This window comes from Pungitius pungitius, chromosome 18 (genome assembly GCF_949316345.1).
Source record: "Pungitius pungitius chromosome 18, fPunPun2.1, whole genome shotgun sequence".
Lineage (NCBI taxonomy): Eukaryota > Metazoa > Chordata > Actinopteri > Perciformes > Gasterosteidae > Pungitius > Pungitius pungitius.
The window spans coordinates 10,192,023-10,213,105 of record NC_084917.1 but is presented as its reverse complement, the minus strand read 5'-3'; the positions used below and the strand labels follow the sequence as shown (position 1 = coordinate 10,213,105).

Below are 21,083 nucleotides of genomic sequence, written 5' to 3'. Positions count from 1 at the left end.
TACTTTCTTTTAAACTGCTTGTTCATACTCAAACAAACTACTACACAGTGGATCAATAAACAATGTTACCACCCTGTTAGATCAGCGAAGCTCTCACTCTGATTTGAAACCAAACCCTTCAATCACATCCACCAGACGCAGACACACTGTAAGGCTGGAAGGTCTAATCAGTCCCAGAGTACCTGGCCCGTCTTATCGAACACTCAATCCAGGCTAATCAACCCGACATTAGATGGAAACCATCTGACCCTCGGTCACTCCGCTCTTAACACAGGAAGATAATCAGCACCATCCCTCCTGGTACCAATACCTGGTATTCAACACGTATTAAACCCGGCCAGTTTTTGCCTTCAGGTGAAAAGAGCTGCAGATTTAACACTTACTTACTTTAATTTCAATATGGCAAAAGGTCGATGCAGATATCAAATAGGTGTCACCTGCGCAGCCACGAGAGGCTCCCTCTTATGTCCAATGACACTTGAGCAGCGTGTGGATAGCTGTCAGCTGAGGCTCAACTGAGGCCTTCCAGTTTCATCGATGGCCTCACACTTCACTTCAATTGCAAACACCCACATTAACGTCTTAAATGTCATGTAAATGAAATTGCTTTAAGTAAATCCGTACAAAATAAAGAAAACTTTACTGCCAGACGTCCTGGCGATCCGTCTCAGTGCACATTAACGGCACAATCGGCCTCCAGTGACTCGGCAGATTATGACAGCAGGGGAGGCATCGGCCACAGGGAGGAAATTGAGTAGTCATCTTTTGTAATGTGCTTTAAAAGAAAGCCCACAAAATTAAATGCAATCACATTTACAGTTATATTTTTCCAATATTCCATAATATGAGTTTATTATTAAGTGTCTCTGCTACCAACAACGTGGGTTAAATTATTCATGGTTTCTGCACTTTTCTCTCCTGAACCATGCTGTTATTAAGCCAGTCAAATGGAAACGCTTCATGTACGTAACTGTGATTTTTATCTACCTTGTCATGTTTGATGGTCTTTCTCATAAGCATCCTTCTCTTTTTATACCGTTCACACAGCGGTAATGAGCAAAAAATCCACTGAAGATACACCGCCTAAACAAGTGTGTCTTGATCCGTGTCCAAAATGACTTGAACGGTTCACATCACAGGGTTGCGCGTTAAAGTAGAAGCTGGGACAACATGCAACGGGGCTCCAACCGGGGAGGCTACAGTCACATGACCGCCATATGGCCCAGCAAAACGACCATAGATTGTCCAGCTAAAGAGGTAAACAGAAGGCGCCGGCTCCATTCACTTTGCTAGTTCCTCGCGGTTACGTCGGTGAAAGAGGCGGCGACGCGGACGCCTCTCGGCCGTCTACTTGTCCGTTATCATTCCCGAAACAAAGCCTTGGAATGCGTGAGGTCCATTCGCGCTCTCGGCTGACGGCGGTCATATTCGATCCGTCGATACGCCAATCATTTCTGTCGTGATCTCGCTGTGACGTGGGTTGGTTCACATGTAGCAGAGGATGGCAGTCAACCTTTAGTTTATTTTCTTTTTTTGTAATAAGGACACAATGTAGTTCACATGAACAAATCTACGGAAACAAATGAAAAGAATTCATAAAAATATGAATTTACTACTAAGTCTATAGTTTTTGGATATAGAGCAATGTATGAATAGAGAAGGTGTACCTCCTCCTCAGGGTTAAAATAATTACAGCTAGTTGCTGCTTTAACTATAGTTGGCAAGTATCGTCTTTTCAAGGCTAAAAGGCCACAACCCTAAATCTTTTGAGAAGAAACCGCGCACTCTAGGCTTTTATTTGGGCCTCGTCCTGTGGCGGCAGAGGGAAGAGAAGGAGAAAAACGACTGGCGAACTGGATGATTGGACTCGGGGCCTCGGTGACAGATGATTCAAATCAGAAAATTTAAGGGGGCTGCACTCGATGTCAAAGAGTTTACACTACACTCACTTATTCCTCACACAACACACAAAACAGCCTCATTGCTCTGAGGAATCCGAACAATCGGACCCAGTCCCGGCGAGGTCCAAACGTGATTCCTTTTGCCTCGAGGCATCGCCGTTTCAAAAGATCACAACCCGAGGAGCATTTTTCTTCCAATTCCCAGTTAATTACAGCGAGATGAAAGATGGTCTTCCCGGGGTCCGGCTCATCAAACCAGCCGCCAACGGGCCTTGTCAGGATTCATCAGTCTCTCCGATGCACTCAGCCAGCCTGCGATGACTTTCGTCTAGACGTGGGACGCTGTCCTCTCGGGGACTGCAAGAGCCGGCCCGCGAGATACGGCGCACGCGAACATCATCCGAATGGCGATTCTCCCGGTCGCCGCCTGAGTTGTTCTACCCGACGCTTGACTTGACCTGTCACCATGACGCCGGTGGTGATACAGTTGGAGAAATACTCCCTCCGGTAATCACCGGCGGCCTGTTGGTGGTGGGGACATTCTGTCCGATTTCGGGTTATTGAACTGACAAAGGAAAGAATTTTTAAAAAGCGTCACTTTGACGTCGCGTTCAGACCTATTGGTCTTTGCGCCGAGCTGGAAACTAGTTCTGAAACTATTGCCAATGTATTCATTGTCTTGTTCATTTAACGAGTCACTGGTTTCCTTTTTGGTTTTAAGTGTGAAATCACTGAATGGAATATTTAAAGGTTCCAGTCTCTTGGTTGTGTGTAGAAGTAGCATAGAGATCAACCATCTAGCATGCTAAGGTCCAAACATAAAATACACGTACAATTAAATAACAAGGGACAAAAACACAAGGACATTAAAGTAATGGGAAACTTTTTAGCCCCAGAGAGGTCTCGTTCCAGTTGCTTTTCACAATACACACACTACCTTAGATGATGCATTATCCTGAATTAAGGTTGTGAGTAATGAGATTAGCTGGAATGTAAAACGTCTCCAGACGAGCTGCATGCAACCAATGAATGCGTCCTCTTTGAATGGAGGCCATTTCCGTGTGTCATACATAGTAAAGTGTGTTATGTTGTAGGTGTAACCATTTGTGGTGCATCATGAATCATGATTAATTACCCCCTTAATTGACGCTGTTAGGCCTTTTACTTTGTTGCCGTCGAACAGGAGCGTGTTCACCCGTTCCAATCGAGTCTAAATCTACATTTAGACTTCTTCCTGAGATCCTAACTGAGGAAATGGTTTATTGCCGTTGCGGTGTTTGCTTCTGAGATGTCCCTCACATGGCAAATGAACAGCGCGTGCTGTCTCCATCACAGACACAGAGCTTTCCCACAGCTTCCCATCTCGAGCATCTGTTTTGTATCTGTTTTGCTGGAGTCAGTTTGCATCCTTCCCTCAGGGCTTTAACTGGGGACAATAATATAATGGGTTTTCTAAACAAGCATTTGTTGGCAAAGCAGTACAACTTCCCGAAAAAATGCACATCCAGTAGAATTGCTCTACTTCTCCTGAGGAACGTCACTCCAGACGTTTGTCAGGCAGTGATGAACTCATTCTATCGTGCACACAGAGAGGTATGTTAACATAAAATAACATTGTCGTCTTTCTTCTCCCGGCTCCCCTGAGCGAAACCTCAGTGACTCACAGAGCATGAAGATTGGGAGACTCAGTCGGGGAAGACGTGAGAAAGGCAAACAGGAGGGATGAAAAAGAAGAACAAAAAGGAAAAAAAAGCCAAATGAGGCTCAAATCATGTTTAAGAAGGTGTTTCTCTGGGGGTGGTGTGAACCGTCTGGGACCTGAATGCTAGTGGCTTTCAGCGGGATTTAACAGGTACGTTTCGGATGGTTTCTTAGCGCCTTCACATATCACAGGTACCTCGTGCACACATGCACGTGCACAGCGGGTTCACCGTCCGTATGACTTTAAAAAGGCACAAGCTGTATCTAATTCTCTGAAATACTGCAAATGAAATGAGAAACCATTAACATTGCAATTCCACTTACATGTGCATGATTAAAGGGCCGTGGGACCTTGTGTTGGTAAAAGAAACCCTCAAATTCTAACTCAGAAAAGATCATTTGAACAATCATTTTCATTTCATTTGCTTCCAGTGATACTGAGCTTTTACGTCACTCAAGATATTCAACAACTTTGTTGGCTTTTGCAATTCAATCTCATTAAGCGGTGTTAACACACAGATGGTGCCGGAGCGAAGCCCTCCGTCTCCCCCCGCGGGTTTTAGGCCTTCGAATTGGTCGCGCATTCCAACAAACACAATTAATTGCCAGTGTTAGGGCGTGGGAAGCCGCTGAGGGATCCTTAGATAGGAAAAAATATCCAAATTGAAGCAACAGAACGAAAGATGCCGTCTGTTTTTTTTTTAAACATTCATCCTTTTTAAAAACACACCCAAATCTCCAGCTTGTCCTTGTCTGGAATATCATTTGTTTATTACTGTCAATCACGAGTCCAGCAACGTCATAAGAGTGCGATCGTAAGTATAACAGTAGAATATTTCCACGCTCTTCAACATGCACGGTTGAATTTAGCTTTTAATAAATGTTCCGTTGCTGTTCCTCCCAATATTAATAAAAACAGTGCTGACCAGAACAGTATCACTCGATTGCGAGGACTTGCCATTGTGAAAGTTTTTTTTTTTTTTTTTTGTCATTCTGAGAAGAAAAAAAAGCGTAACGGGAAATGCTGCCGAACGGCGTACGTTAAGGACACAAGAACGTTAAGGACAAGTAAGACGAGATCAGACCGTAGAATAGAAAAAGAACCCAAACTTCTAATACTAAGAGGGGAAGAAAAGTGATTTCCCCCAAGAGACACTTTACAGAGAAGTGAAGCAAAGCAGGAGAAGAGCTGAGGGGACATTGAGCTGGATCTGTATCTCAATCTTTTTTTAGGTGCCGCTAACCAGCAGCTCAAACGTCTTCAAACACATGTCTGTATATCAAGGGTTTGCCTCAGCTGCTACCTCGAGTTTCACCCTCGTGTCCTTCTACAGACTCTTTTCTCATGGCCACGGCCAAAATATCATACGTACATTTATCGCTTATAAATATTCTGCTATTGAATGAATAGATATTGGTGCTGCATTAATGAGGCTTTTCCGCTTGTTTTGATTTCAGCTTCCTTCTTAATACAGTCTACTTTAATGGACTAACTATTGGTTGTCCATAGCGACAATAAAAGCTGGATGTTATTTCATAATGTTGTATTCCTTCAGATGTACATCTAGATATTCACATTTCAATAGAGCTTGTTGCGTTGAATTCCATTAAATGCTATTACAACAACCTCAAGGGCTTCACGTAAATTTGCATATGAATCAATGTTTATTTTGATGTTGGGGGAAAAAGCGTTTCACCCCAACAAAACCCCACGGCTTCTGTAGTTGTGTGCGTTGAACACTGAGTGATGCTGTTCTTTTGTTACGCTGCCTCGTAACGACTCCAGATTTCAGTCTACATTTAGATCAAACAAGCTCTTGATCTTTGGATTTTCACCTATTTTTCACCCCAATACGTTGCTGCCAGAATGAGTCCTCAAACCTGCACGTGAGTTGGTGTCTTTTTGGAAGATCCCTGGAATAATCTAAAAAAAAAACACACAAGCGCACAATTTTAAGTGTCTTAAAAAAAGAAATCCAACGCACCGTCCTCCTGACCCAGCTGCAGAGTAACACATCTTTGAGATCTCTCCATATTCTACAATATCATGCTTGATAAGAGTCTTAATTATCCTTGCAATAATTTTACTCTCAAACACATCTGTGTTTTGTGCTTTAAATGTTATGCGCCGTGTGCATCAAATGTTAGTCTATTCAGAGAATTCTAAGATCAGATCATTTGTAATCCTCATAGTTTAGTTTAGTTTCGGGTTCATTTGCAACATTTACAATAAACAAGAAAAGTTACCAAAAAAATCAAAACAATACTCAGATTTAGGAATTTCACTGTACTTAAGTTCAATTTAAAATGAATCAAAGTTGTTGTATGATAAATACTTGAATGACATTATTGGAGTGACTGGTACTTTTACTTAAAGTAAACACTTACTGACTGACACTTTCTGGATGTTTGACTGATGTCTGAACTAATCAGGTTATCTCTGTTATTTCATTATTTCACACGAGTATCGCTGCACTTTCCTTTCACGTTTCTACATTTAGAGCCCCAAAGCCATTTGGGTCAATTTCAAACAATGTCTCTCTATTGACTTTGTATCCAAAACATATTCAAATGCTATTGGTGTACTTTTTAAATGTTCTTCACATTGTTCATTTTAAACAGTAGAGGACAGATGACGCAAAGGGTTTGATGACAAACAAACATGAACATCAATTCAAATCGCCAACGTGGTAAAAGACGAATGAAGAATGAACATTAGTGTCACTGGAAAGTAGCCAAGAACAGTCAAACAAACAATTCTATTATGTTTTCACATTTTACCCAATAAATGAGGACAATAAATCTCGAATTCCTGCTTCATATGTTCCATTAACAAACAAGAAAAGCCTCTCAGCCAGCAACATTTGGTTGCAATTTCAAGTATTTCTCCATTAGCTCCCATTCCCATTCAAACTAATTATATACATCACTCTACGGATGCCGCCTGCATTCGTGTACTGAAGCCAACAACCCACCAATCCTCAAATTAACCAGGCAGTAAGTATAGTTGTTAAGCCCCATTAGCAGTTATTGCATTTTCTATTTGGCTTCAGGCGGAACAAGCAAAATCATTCATGAAAGTACAGCCAGCGTTGCCATTTGTCCTGCTCCTTCCTCGCACTCCATCACCTGAACACATCGGCCTCGTTATAGATGAAGGGAGGGCCTCTCAGACGCAGGCCTTATCTCACCTCAGGGCGCCGCATTCCCCACGAGACGCCACGGTGACGGACATATTGCCCGATCAGGACCCTCCCACCGCTCCATTAGCACCGCCCCCGCGTCTTGTGGTAATCAAATACCTGCTATCAATGGAGCATGGAAAGGGTTCCTGTGTCTATGCATGTGTGTGTGTGTGTGTGCGTGTGTGTGTGTGATTGATAGCCAGTCTCTAGATGGCAGAGTTCAGAGGTCAATGCTTCCTGCAGCTTCACGTTTGGGGGGGGTTTTAACAACAAAAGGCCTCTGTCGATGCAATTATTGGAATTTGTAAGACATTTTAGAGCGGACACATGTCGGGATTCTTTGTCGCCTTGCGTTAAGGGGACGATAGTAGAGATCGGTGCAACTGAAGCATTTTAGTCCAACTAGAGAGAGGCAACGTATCCAGTCGTTGATGTTCAGGAGGCGTGTTGCATTTCACTAGCGTGTTCTGATCCATCGCTCGGGATGTGACGAGGTGGTCGCTCACTGGAGCGGTTGAGAAACACGTTGATGATGTCACAAGTGAACCTCTGTATGGTATATCATTGCCAGGCATGATGTCATGGTTTCCTCAGCTGCTCTGCTGTCTGATTGGTCCAAAGTGACATAACCTTTCATGGAAAGGAAAGGCAAAAACACACACACACACACACACACACACACGTCACGCACCCTACAGCAAAACAAGACCGTCTGTATGAGGGGACCTTCATTCACGTTCACTCCAGTGTGCATCCTCCAGTCTGCAAGAAGCCTTTGCATCCTCTCACCTTCGACAGACACACACTGTATAAAACGCACACGTGCACAGGATTATGCCAAGAGTTGTCTTGCATTTGGCGGGCCCCCTGACAGCCGAGGAAAGGCTCACCTGATGCCCAGCCTACCGCCATCTGTCCGTTGAATAATACCATTCGCCTGCTACAGTAATACTAAAGGGGGAAGCACGAGTAGACATGTCAAATGCAAAAACACGCAAGCAATAACGCACAAATTCGCAGGTACAAATAGCTGGTAGAAATATGTGCCTCTTTGGGAGCGGGTGATACTGTCTTGCTTGCAGCGCTGCGCCAGGGGAAATAAGTACCGAAGGACCCAATACAAATGGCAACATGAAGACGGGCAGGACGCGCAGAGCAATATACCCCCACCACCGAGAATGTAAGCGGACCGTCAAATAATCGGAGGAAGTGAATTCAAAATAAGCAGCGCTTGTTTGGAGGACAGAGATGGGCAACATTGACTCCTGCTGTCCATGGAGGCTCCAGTATGCTCAGTGGTCTGCAACGCCTCTCAGCTCCTTTCTGCAGGATTTGATTCATTTGGTTCAGAAGCATTGTGTTAGAACATTCAAAGCCTTACGCAACTTAGAGTAAGACATGACCCTGGTGAGTAGCTTCATGGTGAGGTTATGATGGAACAAAAAACAGCCATTTGTGACAGAGAAGCTCTTCATTTCCATCAGAAATAGGATCCCATCCACCATGTGTTGGCATTCCCTTCCACTGAGGAGGCACCATTACAAGATCTCCTGCTCGGCTCTCCTAACAAGCGGAGGCCAAGACTGCACGAGCACAGAGCCGCTTTCTGAAACATGACGGTAAGCAATCGGGAAAGGAGGAGGAGGAGGAGGAGGAGGAAGAGGACGGTGCTGATGATGGTGGCGGCGCACGCTGCACTGAGTTAAATAACCTACACCCCTCAACAAGGCACCTCCACCAGCAGCATGCCAGGGATCCCCGCCTCTCTGTGCATCGACCGCGCCGTGCATGTCTAATGGAAGGAGAGGGGGGGGGGGGCGGCCGATTGTCCGATTCCCTCCCCCCGTCTATACTGAAGACACGCTTGCCCGGCAACGGAGGCGAGGCATTTGGTCCAAATGTTTGTTATAGTGCCGCGGAAACAGCGCGCGCGGCGCGGAGACGCGCAGCGTCGGCAAAACGCGCATTTGCACGGGGCCGTGAATAAGCCCCGGAGGGAGGGTCACTGTTGCTGGTGGGGACAGAGACAGGTGTCTCCTAGCGAATGCCGATAGCGATCGGCTGCAATCATCTCAGCGCTTTTCTCCACACATTTCCCGGAGAGAAAAAAACGCCAAATTCCGATTTAACGACGAGCATCGGTGCGTTTTTAATCTGAACGGACCCCCGCGTTGGGACTTGATTTAAGGTCCGAACTTGCCTCAGCAACAGACAATAGCTGCACGGTCCCATTTCCTCCTTTCTATCCTCCCCCCCCCCACCCCACAGTATCTGCAGGCACCACGCACACTTACCGCGATGGGATGAAGCGGTAATCCGGAGAAAAGGCGAATCCATTAATGGAAAAAAAAGAGGAGGAGAAGAGGGCGAAAGGAAGCCGAGAGCACTCCCACTACTACGAGTACTACTACTCCATCGGCTCTCGGTCTGTGATGGGGATCACGCAGCGCGTGGATGCTGTGCCTTGTCGGAGGGGGCGGGCACAAGACGCGTACCCGGGTCCGGCGGAGCGTACATCATTCTGTGTGGGGAGTGGGACCTTGTGCTACAAGCGAGTCGCCCCCCTCTTCTTCCCACATAGGGCTCCATGTCCCATACAGGAACATGGTTTAACCCCCCCCCCCCCCCCATAGAGGCTGCTTCGTGCCGCCTCCATCCGGCTTCACACGTTCACTGTTTACTTTGAGGTATAGTTGGAGGACACGAGATTAAGATTGAAGATTCAGGCTGGAAACATTTTCATAGAATAGTTTTCCATTCAAAATCGAGAGATGGCAAAAAAAGAAAAAAGGATTGCCTCCTGAATTTCCATTTCGGCATTTTAAACGAAACATTTACAATGAAGACAATGACAGAGCGAAACAAATGTTATTTTACAGATGTGTGATTGGACACATAGTGTCCAACTAGCTGGCATTGTCTGCAAAGGCTAACGTGCAGTTCCTCTAACCGCCACCAGGGGTTGGTTTTAAGACATCTGGCGTCATGTAGGAGCCACTTGCTCGCTTTCGTGGTCTGTGCAACTAGGGTTGCCAACTCTCCCAACCCCAAAATCAGGGACACTTTTGCGGGGGGGCGGGGGGTATGCTAGCGGTCGGCGGCCGGGCTTGCGTAATCTTTTTTTTTCTCTGCGCCAGCCTCACTGCTCATTTTAACAGATAGGACAGCTCTCAACTCACATGCTGCGCTCTGGCCACCCGGCACCCGCGCGCACACTGGTCTGATGCGTCACAACTTCACAACAAGCGGGAGTTTTTCCCGCGTCATTGACTTAGCAGGCTGTGATTGGAAATCGGGACTGGAGCTGTCCCGGCCGGGACAAATTACAAACCAACATTATGAGTTGGCCAGACCTGTAGTTGGAATCACATGGAATTATTCTGCAACATTTAACGTTTGAGCCAATGCAGCAGGCACTTCATAATCAAGTTGACATTATTCTGTCTTTACACCTCTTAGCAGCATGGAGTTGTCGCTCGACCCGATTGCATAACAAATATTGTCTCAAAATCAAGATCTTCAGCTCAGCCTCTGTGACCTGGCCAGTCGTGGCACTAGCTACCCACTGCCCGAAAAGTGGGAGTGACGCAATCCAGTTAAAAACCTGGGTGCCCATCTCTGCCACAAGAAATTACTGAAGCAAAACTGGTTTGTTCAGTGATCTAGATTCTGGGAGCACGCTACATTACACCCCGTCTTCCAATCCTCTGCTTATTCAGCCCACCTCTTTCACTCCTCTCCTTGTTTCTCCTCCCCGGCCTTCAGTCACATTAATCAAACTGGGAAGAAAAAAAACGACGATACTGTAAAAAAAATTAATGTTGAATCAGCACAAGTTGTATTTAACGGAAGGGCTCGGAATTACATGTTGAACAAATTTGCAATTAAATTTGAGATGTTTCACTGGATTTCGACGGGGCCAGCGGTAGCCTCGGGGAAGACAATCGGGCTCAAGCCTGGAGGGGTTCGGGTCTATAAATAACTGACAATGTTGTCTAGACCAAGGCGTTTTAACCATAATGGCTCAGGGCATCAGTGTAGTTTTTGATAGCAATAGCAGGAGAGCGTGCACCCATCAGTCAGTGCTTAGGTACGTTATGACGTTAAGACGCATTGAATTCTAATAAACTTCAAGTTGGATTTGTTTTAACCAAATCCGAAACTAAGCAGTGAAACGTCTGATGCATGAACACGTTTGTGCTAGCATGTTTCTTGTTCTGAGATCTGGCACTCGGAAAAGACGAAGACGGGCAGCAGCACAGTTAAAAATCCGACCCTTCACTTTGATAAAAGGAGCTATTAAAATCCAGCCTTCTGTAAGCCCCGCCCCCGGCTGCTACCCTATCAAGCTTTCACACCATGGAGCCCACGCTGTCAATGCACTCACTGCTAAAATCCGATCACATGTTTGGACCAACAAAAAGTGACCTCAAGGAGTAGCAGACAGAAAGTATAACAATACCAGTTTGGAGGATGAATCCAGGATGTCACACTGATTTGACGGCACTGTTCCTCTGATCCGGGGCTAAGCTACAGTTGGCTGGTCACCATTTGAGGGGCTACACACAGCAATGGTCCACTGTGCTGAATTGAAGTACCAAAAAACAAATGTACCCTTGTAGCAATAATGAGTCGCTATGTGTTGATGTTACCCACCCGCTGATGGTCCTGTATGAGCTCGTGGGAACGTTTGTTTGATTTGATCCGTTGGAAAACTATTTTGTTTCAATATTTATTAAGTGTTTATCCATTTCAGGGTTTACCTCCTGACGTGCGTTATGCATATAACTTATTTAAATTGTTTTTTTTTTTTAAATCTGACTGACTTCCTGACAAGTTTGATCTAGCAATCCTACTTTTGCACCTCTTGCTACTGGAACATAAATGAGACATTTTATTTTTTGATTTAATTATGTTGCTCATAGAGAAGCAGCAGTTGTTGACCATTTTTTGAAAGAAGCCAAATTCTATTAGTGTCTCGGTCTCATCGGGGAGGTATTTTGTTTTGGTTCCCACGGTTGTGACGTGGGTGTACTGTAGGAAAGTTGTTTGTGTTTAAAAATATTTTTAATGGCTGTGAAACTGTGTGTACAATCACCTCGCCTAATGTGATATGCATTTGGCTTCTCTGCCAGAAAAGGCATGTGAAGTAAAGCTTATACTCAATTGTTTGTATTTTTGAATTAATCCTCTAAAGTATCAATGGCCTGAAAAAAGGGAGTTTAAAGGGACAAGAAAAATGACGAAACATAAGAGAGGCCAATCAAAGAAATACATGAGCGCCAAATTCCCAAACTAGTCTGTAGTGTTGGTAGTGTTGATTTGATTAAGAGAACATTCCTACCATATCAAATGCTGAATTTGTTCAATTAAATTGTATTTTTCTATCATGCAAATAACATTTTACAGACCAGTATATGTATAAGTCTCTTGGTTGTGTTGTAGACCCATGTGCACTTTTCCCTTGGGAGGACACACACACATGCAGAATATCAGCTTTCACTACATCCCAGTGTGTGCGCTTGTCATCTCACATACTGCATGCCTTCTACTCTCTCCATCTGCCAAAGAAGCAGACACACACAGACTCAACAATTCAGTGCAGGGTTTCACCAATCTGACAATGGTGAGTTCGATAGACTAATGGTTAATGATTCTGTTTTATCAATAGTCGGCCAATTGATACATAAAGATAGACCTTCATCCCATGAGAGTCTAAAATGTAATATTTATGAGGCTATCCAAAGTTTAGATGACAAAGCTCTGCTTCCAAGAATTGCACGACATGCAGAAAAAAAGAGGCAACCATTGCAGAGGACAAAGAACATGCAATTGTTAGGTACAAATGTACCTCAGCAGCATGGTTCAGAGCCCTGGCTTTGTGAATACACAGTCAGGATGATGACATTTCAGGGTCAGGGACAGTGCTACAGATTTGACCTTGTACCTCAGTGAGATAAAGGATCCAAGAGTCAGAAAAAAAGTTCAACCAAACTACTGATAGGGCTGACTGTGAACTACACCTGAAGTCATGTTTATGTTAATTGGATGTATCACTTCAAAATGCTAAAAGCAGCTGCCACAAATAAAACACTAGGGAAACTTGCTTGAACCATCAAACCTTAAACCAATGCAATTTCAAATGATGCCTCTACAGAAGTCCCACGTTTACTTGGAATTCTAACCATTGGCAGATCCTTCAAAAAGCGTCTCCAGTGGTGTGCTCTTTTGATCCCCGTGGCATCACAACCCTTTTGAGCAGAAGAAAGCAATCTTTCCATAATTAACATCCAGTGTCTACTCTGTATTCTAGAGCTCATTTAACTACGACAGTCACACTACAGATCTCCCTCTTCAGCAGTTTGCCAACTGCCATGACTCCTCTCGCCGCCACTCGGTTAAGTGTCTCAGTGGGTTTCAAAAGACTCCTCTTCACTTTTCCCTCCTCACTGTACTCTATCTGAATAAGTGCTACAATCTACTTATTGATGGGGCTTCAGAGTCGTCACGCTGAGACTGCTCCGTGTGGAAGTGTGTGTCTGCGTCTTGTGTGTCTACGCCGGCATTATTCCAGAAGCTTATTGATCGGAGGGTGCTTGGTTTCTCGGCGGCTCCTAAGCAGTGGACTCGTTTCCATGGAAACCTAACAGGCTGGCCGCGAAGCAGCAGCCTTGGCTGTGATCAATGTTGCTGGAGAGACTTGCATACAGCCATTCACTTACACCCACACGCACACACACACACACACACACACACACACACACACACAGTCTAAAACCAGACAATGAGAGGTTATATATACTGACTGTGGGAGAAAACACTTTTCTCTGACACAACTAGAAATGAAGCACATTTAAGACTCTTATTTGCAGTGGCCTCATTTCATTAAAGAATGTAGGCTATTTATTTGTAATTATAGTGTTCTGATTCAATGTAACATGCAAGACATTGACAGCGATAAATGCACACACAGTTGGCCAGTTTGTGACCATTGCAAACTCACTGGTTTGGCGAAAAAAATAATATGAAGGTCTGTCTGCATCTCATGATGCCCAAAAGTTCAAACTGTCAAATACATCTTTGCGATACATTCTTAATGGATACAATACCATGAAAGCAGAGTATGGATTGTTAGGTTTACGTGCAACAATAAATAAGTTGATGGTTGGTAATACCTCCTAAATGTATCAATTATCAACAACAAAGTTGTATTCATTTGAACAGGATACAAGATTCAAAATATTCATGTGTATGCATAATACTCAGCTGACATGTCAATCCAACTGTTTCCCTGAAAGGAAAGTTCACACACAAGCTCAATGTATACAAAAATAAAATGTACATTTAAAATATTTTTCGACATGCAGCCCTTCGTTGTGTGGGATTCATGCTGGTCTGCTGCTATAAATAACTTTGCTCAGGAGGTTGTCATGGCAACCAACAAACTGATGCCAGGGTGTGAGTGCTGAGCTACTTGAAGAGAAAAGCACATTCAGTGGATGGACAAATAGTGACAAAGGAAAGATGAAAAGGATGGGAAGGATGTACGGCAGGAGAGGGATGTCTGAAAGGACGCTCCAAATTACAAGAGAGGTGGATGACTCAGAAGAAGGTGAGAAATCAAAGCAAGAAGAAAGATGTAAATCACAAGTAAGAAGGAGGGGAGCGGTTTGGACTGGATATAAAAGAAGGAAAACAATCTGAAAAATAATCAAATAATGGGGATGAAATGGCAGGTCAAACAAGAGGAGCGCAAAGAAAGGAGTCAGTTGAGAAAGAAGATTGGCGGAAGGTCAAGTACAAATGAGACCGAGAAGATGGGCCGAGGAGGGGGCTGAAGAGGAGGGGGCATGACCAAGTAGAGGGGAGGAGGAAATAAGTGGGGTGAGGACAAGGAAAGGTGGAGGGTAGGTGGGAGCACAGAGGGGGGGTTGAGAGAGGCAAAAGAGGGTTTTGTCATTGATGACTTTATCATACATGTTTCCAACCTTGTTTTACATAACATATAGAATTTGGTTTAGCGCTTCAAAGCAAAACTGATTTGGGGCAAATAGCTCATTGCCAAAGGTTAGAGAGGAAATTTACTCTCTGGTTAGCTTAGCCTGTAGCCTGTATCGAAATGTCTATCTTGTTGCACTAAATAGAGGCTCCCATCCCAATGCCCCCCCCCCCACGCAGACCACCTCCAATCCTTTTGGCTCCTGAGGACAGCTGGTGCTGACCTGCACTCTTTCTGCCTCCAACTCCCAGACTCGTACCGCTGCTGTCCGGCTTAATATGTGGCGCGCCGCTGTGTGAACCGACACTAATGCTGACATGGGGCTTTAACGGGATCACAGGGAGAGAGGGAGGGGGGACCGGGGGGGGGTGTTCGAGGCTGGGAAACAAAAGGGTGCAGAGGGCAAGATCAATGTGCAAAAGGGGGAGGAGGAGATCTTCAAATGAGTGTGTAAAAATCAGACAGACGAGGGGTCAAAGGGGGGCGAATAGGCAGAAGTGCGGTGTGGGGGGGGCATCCGAAGGCAGGAAGAAGTGGGGAGAGTGATGAGGGGGAGAGAGAACGTGGGCTTAAGGAAGAGGATTAGTGGGGCAAGACAAAAGCCCAGAGCTGCTGAGGGAGCAGGAGCAGGAATCATCAAACCCGGGCCGCGTCATTCAGCTGGCCTGCTTCATTCTGCTGCCCTGCTTCATTCAGCTGCCCTGCTTCATTCTGCTGCCCTGCTTCATTCTGCTGGCCTGCTTCATTCAGCTGCCCTGCTTCATTCTGCTGCCCTGCTTCATTCTGCTGCCCTGCTTCATTCTGCTGCCCTGCTTCATTCAGCTGCCCTGCTTCATTCTGCTGCCCTGCTTCATTCTGCTGGCCTGCTTCATTCTGCTGCCCTGCTTCATTCTGCTGGCCTGCTTCATTCTGCTGCCCTGCTTCATTCAGCTGCCCTGCTTCATTCTGCTGGCCTGCTTCATTCTGCTGCCCTGCTTCATTCTGCTGCCCTGCTTCATTCTGCTGCCCTGCTTCATTCAGCTGCCCTGCTTCATTCTGCTGGCCTGCTTCATTCTGCTGCCCTGCTTCATTCAGCTGCCCTGCTTCATTCTGCTGGCCTGCTTCATTCTGCTGCCCTGCTTCATTCAGCTGCCCTGCTTCATTCTGCTGCCCTGCTTCATTCTGCTGGCCTGCTTCATTCTGCTGCCCTGCTTCATTCTGCTGGCCTGCTTCATTCTGCTGCCCTGCTTCATTCTGCTGCCCTGCTTCATTCAGCTGCCCTGCTTCATTCTGCTGCCCTGCTTCATTCTGCTGGCCTGCTTCATTCTGCTGCCCTGCTTCATTCTGCTGCCCTGCTTCATTCTGCTGCCCTGCTTCATTCTGCTGCCCTGCTTCATTCTGCTGGCCTGCTTCATTCTGCTGCCCTGCTTCATTCAGCTGCCCTGCTTCATTCTGCTGGCCTGCTTCATTCTGCTGCCCTGCTTCATTCAGCTGCCCTGCTTCATTCTGCTGCCCTGCTTCATTCTGCTGGCCTGCTTCATTCTGCTGCCCTGCTTCATTCTGCTGGCCTGCTTCATTCTGCTGCCCTGCTTCATTCTGCTGCCCTGCTTCATTCTGCTGCCCTGCTTCATTCTGCTGCCCTGCTTCATTCAGCTGCCCTGCTTCATTCTGCTGCCCTGCTTCATTCAGCTGCCCTGCTTCATTCTGCTGCCCTGCTTCATTCTGCTGGCCTGCTTCATTCTGCTGCCCTGCTTCATTCAGCTGCCCTGCTTCATTCTGCTGCCCTGCTTCATTCTGCTGGCCTGCTTCATTCAGCTGCCCTGCTTCATTCTGCTGCCCTGCTTCATTCTGCTGCCCTGCTTCATTCTGCTGCCCTGCTTCATTCAGCTGCCCTGCTTCATTCTGCTGGCCTGCTTCATTCTGCTGCCCTGCTTCATTCAGCTGCCCTGCTTCATTCTGCTGGCCTGCTTCATTCTGCTGCCCTGCTTCATTCTGCTGCCCTGCTTCATTCTGCTGGCCTGCTTCATTCTGCTGCCCTGCTTCATTCAGCTGCCCTGCTTCATTCTGCTGCCCTGCTTCATTCTGCTGGCCTGCTTCATTCTGCTGGCCTGCTTCATTCTGCTTGCCTGCTTCATTCTGCTGCCCTGCTTCATTCAGCTGCCCTGCTTCATTCTGCTGCCCTGCTTCATTCTGCTGGCCTGCTTCATTCTGCTGGCCTGCTTCATTCTGCTGGCCTGCTTCATTCAGCTGCCCTGCTTCATTCTGCTGCCCTGCTTCATTCTGCTGCCCTGCTTCATTCAGCTGCCCTGCTTCATTCTGCTGGCCTGCTTCATTCTGCTGCCCTGCTTCATTCAGCTGCCCTGCTTCATTCTGCTGGCCTGCTTCATTCTGCTGGCCTGCTTCATTCTGCTGGCCTGCTTCATTCAGCTGCCCTGCTTCATTCTGCTGCCCTGCTTCATTCTGCTGCCCTGCTTCATTCTGCTGGCCTGCTTCATTCTGCTGGCCTGCTTCATTCTGCTGGCCTGCTTCATTCTGCTGCCCTGCTTCATTCTGCTGGCCTGCTTCATTCTGCTGCCCTGCTTCATTCTGCTGCCCTGCTTCATTCTGCTGGCCTGCTTCATTCTGCTGCCCTGCTTCATTCTGCTGCCCTGCTTCATTCAGCTGCCCTGCTTCATTCTGCTGCCCTGCTTCATTCTGCTGGCCTGCTTCATTCTGCGTTCATCTGTTTGATCATAAACGCCAGCCAGGTGGAGGGGTCCTCGCTGTCGGCCTCGGTTTTTGTACGTCCCTCTTCATCCCTCACTTTGTTTCCATTACTTTCTACTCTCGGCTCTCCGCCTCCTACGTGCGTGCGTCACTTTGAACGGGATTCATCCGGAGGAAATCCCACAAGAGCAAGAGCCCTCAAGAGTGTCGTCTTCTTTTCTCCCAACGCAATGGCACCAATAAAAACTGACTAAAAGTGTTGTTGTGTTGATGTTAAACGGGCGTCTGTCTTCCTACAACATTGGGGAACCACAGGGCCGACGGCTATCAGGTCTGACTTTCAAAAAGTCTGCTGCAGTTGGACTACATGCCACAAACTGTGGGAAGGGATTTGATCCAAAAGGATCTTGCACAGGAAGTGCACACATTTTGTGTGCCAGTTGTTAGTGCTGATGCCACGTCAACTGAAGACATGTTATTAGAGAGAAAGGCCTAAGAAAGAAGAAAGAAAGGCCTGGTCTCATTCATTCTCGGGGGGAGGGGGGGGGGGGGGAGGGGGTCATACAATTTTTGCACAATGAGTGTAAAGATTGGCCCACTTTTCATCTTCATCAACGAGAAGCTGCTGCACATTCAGAGCCGATGATACTAACGGATGCCGATGCTTCCGCTTCTCCTCGTTTTGGATGTTTTTGACTTTCTATGAGTTTCACAAACAAGACACAGTCAGGCACAGTAAAGCTCTACGAAAAATAGTCCACTTAGCCGTGTTTTTCTTCCAGTTGCGGATACTTACTGTGTGCGCTGTGGATGATTAGACGTCACTACTCGAGGCAAACAATTTGAACTGAATGGGAGCAGATGTTCTCTGAGAAGCCTGTGAAGCGCGGATGGGCCTGTGATGTCAATGGGAGAGGACTTCAAATGGTTGCCATGGGAATGCCAATTAAGCTGTGCACTTTTATTCTTAATCAACACGCGCAGACAAAACCATTTTCGGTGACTTTCTTTGACTGTGTTCATTCCCCTAAACTGTAACACGTCATTACAGCACTTCAGGCTGAAATTCAATCTTTATTTAAAACCCAAATCTTAAATCTGCATCAGCCTTCCCCCCCCCCCCTTAATAAACTAATTTCCTATGCTTAACCTCGCCTAGGGGCAAATTAGTCACAACTCTGACCTCGTCCTTGAAGCCATAGTCAGGCTCAAACATATGAGGAGCTGCAGAATGCCCTTAAAGCCCAGAATGCACCATCCTCATGAGAGACGAAATATTCACACACATTTTTTTTTTGTATATCAACATGCATGAACACACACGCTGCAATTTCCCCACGGAGGCCTTCGGGGGCTCTCTGTGGCATGTGGTCTGACCCAAACAATGTCAGGGGATCACATGCACGCTCACACACGCACGCACACAAACTGTGTGCACACATACGCACGGTGCACACACGCAGAGGTGAGATGGGTTGCCTATTTGTGTGATTAAATCAGTGTGGTGAGGTGGAGAAGGCAGCATCCATCTCCGTTAGAGAGTTAGAGGGCTGATACCTCACTGGGTCTCAACACACACAGACATACACACAACACTGAGGACGGGGAGAAGCAACACATTAATAAGGGGGTTCGCTCAGGGCACAGAAGTGTCCAAAAGAGGAATAAGACAATGCGAGCGTATCCAAAATCCCAGATGAGTTTATATTTGTGGAGAAATCTGTTTGCTTGAATCCCGCATTGCAGGAGCACACAATGGCCATGCGTCCCATGCGCAGGATCTGGGCTGTCATAAAGACTCTCCTCCACCCAGACGATGTCATTTATTGCCGGACAAAGAAGAAATCCCCTTGAGGAAGCATTATGTAGACTGTGCAGGACCTAAATAATACAGCACGCAGTCTATTGTGCCCTTTCCTCTTTCAACATCTACAACCTTGTATTCCCTACCTCGTGTTTGGTCACCTTTTCTCCCCTCAAAGTGTCTCACAGGGCAGTGAACACAGGGCAAGCACAAATGTGATGCAAATATAACACCCCCCCCCCTTCAGTTCGTCCATGCTGCTACGTCCATGTTTCACACGATAGAGCACAATGGAATAGAAGAGAGTTTGGCTATCTGGTCAGCTTATATTTTCAGGAGCGCTAATGGTGATCCACCCTGCAAAGGTCACGGATGTCTCACTGAAACGACTTTGTCATCGTAAATGCAGTGAACTGATATGAACATGATGTTTGATTGCAGCATTGGAGTAGTTGTTTTCGGCCGCATTAATGTCAACGGCACTATAAATGTCAGCGCTGAAGTAATTACGTCGCCAGCAAGTCAGAGGGGTGTAAGACAAAGTGCGTGGCTTGACATTTCTGTTCCGTCCATGCCAGTGAAATGACTTCACTCTGAGACATTTGGACAGTCTCAAGAATCCACCCCCGAAATCGATGCAAGACCCATCAGCAAGCGATGGTGTTGTGACAACTATTTAAAAAGTGCACCTTCCAAGCAGCCTGGTCGAAGCCCGGTCAGGTCCTTTTGGTTTGCGTGTCTGCTGGGCCTGAGCGCCTCATGGGGGGCGTGCGGGTCTCAAGTGAGCTATGGAGCTGTTCATTTTCTAAATGCATCATCCACCTTCACTCGTCACAGGGAGGGAACGCACATCGCTATCGCCAGTGGAGGGACAAGCCTCTTCTGCTAATTTAAAGGAAATTCGAGAACATTTGATGACCAGTGTCCCTTTGGTGTTATTTTTTACACTTTACAAAGTGTCCAATTCCAGCTTTTGCACGGATCCAATGTGTTCATACTTCCTGGTATGTGAACCCTGAAATAATAACTTCATGACCCACACTGAACAAATATACTCTTTAAAAAAAATAAAACATTACAAACAATTTGTAATCCTGGTTCCTAAGTTGTGTCACATTGCTTATGCTGCTGTGTCTAAGATGTCTTTACACAACCAGACAGATGTGACATAACGCAGCCTTCTCTGCTATGTCTGCGTCCTTTAACATGGCGTACACGCTCATTCATAAATCGGGATGACTCCACGATCTCCGGCAGCGTGTCAGTGACATCTGTGCTGGGAAGTCATCCTGCTGTTGTGTCACTTTTCATTTTAGTAATCGCGACACACACACACACACACACACACACACACTTTGTCACGCATCCGCTTTAAGCCATTGAAGAAGCCTAGCTAAGAGAGGATGGCTAATGATCTGACAAAGTAGCAGAGAATTGATTCAATAAAAAGAATAAACCAGGCAAACCCGTAGCCGAGCTAATATTCTGCCAAGCTGTCAGTGGAATCCTTTGGAGGTGATACGTGCAGCGGAGAGGAAGGTATTCTGTGATATTCACAGCCTCCTGCAAATCCACAGATAACTTCCTCCACTTGCAATGGGGTTTGGACATCATTATAAACCACACATCAGGACACAGACACTGTAATTGGCGGTTGCTTTTTGTCCACCAGTGTACATATGTGACACTTCACTAACTAACAATATGCTTCTTGGCCTTTACAAGTGAACGGATAAGTTGAGGGGGTTTCCTGATGATGTCACAATGATGATGCGAAGCAGCACGGATCCCCCAATGCAACATGTGGC

The 21,083-nt window shown here is 46.2% G+C and overlaps 1 protein-coding gene across 1 annotated transcript in view; it reads right to left on the bottom strand.

Annotated features, from left to right (window-relative positions):
- Positions 1 to 9,292, bottom strand: part of plppr1 (phospholipid phosphatase related 1) — a 35,047-nt gene extending 25,755 nt beyond the window's left edge. The window contains exon 1 of the mRNA XM_037485165.2: positions 9,082 to 9,292. The gene's annotated coding sequence lies outside the window, so the exon portion shown is untranslated. The remainder of the gene's footprint in view (positions 1 to 9,081) is intronic.
- Between the last annotated feature and the right edge of the window lie 11,791 nt (positions 9,293 to 21,083).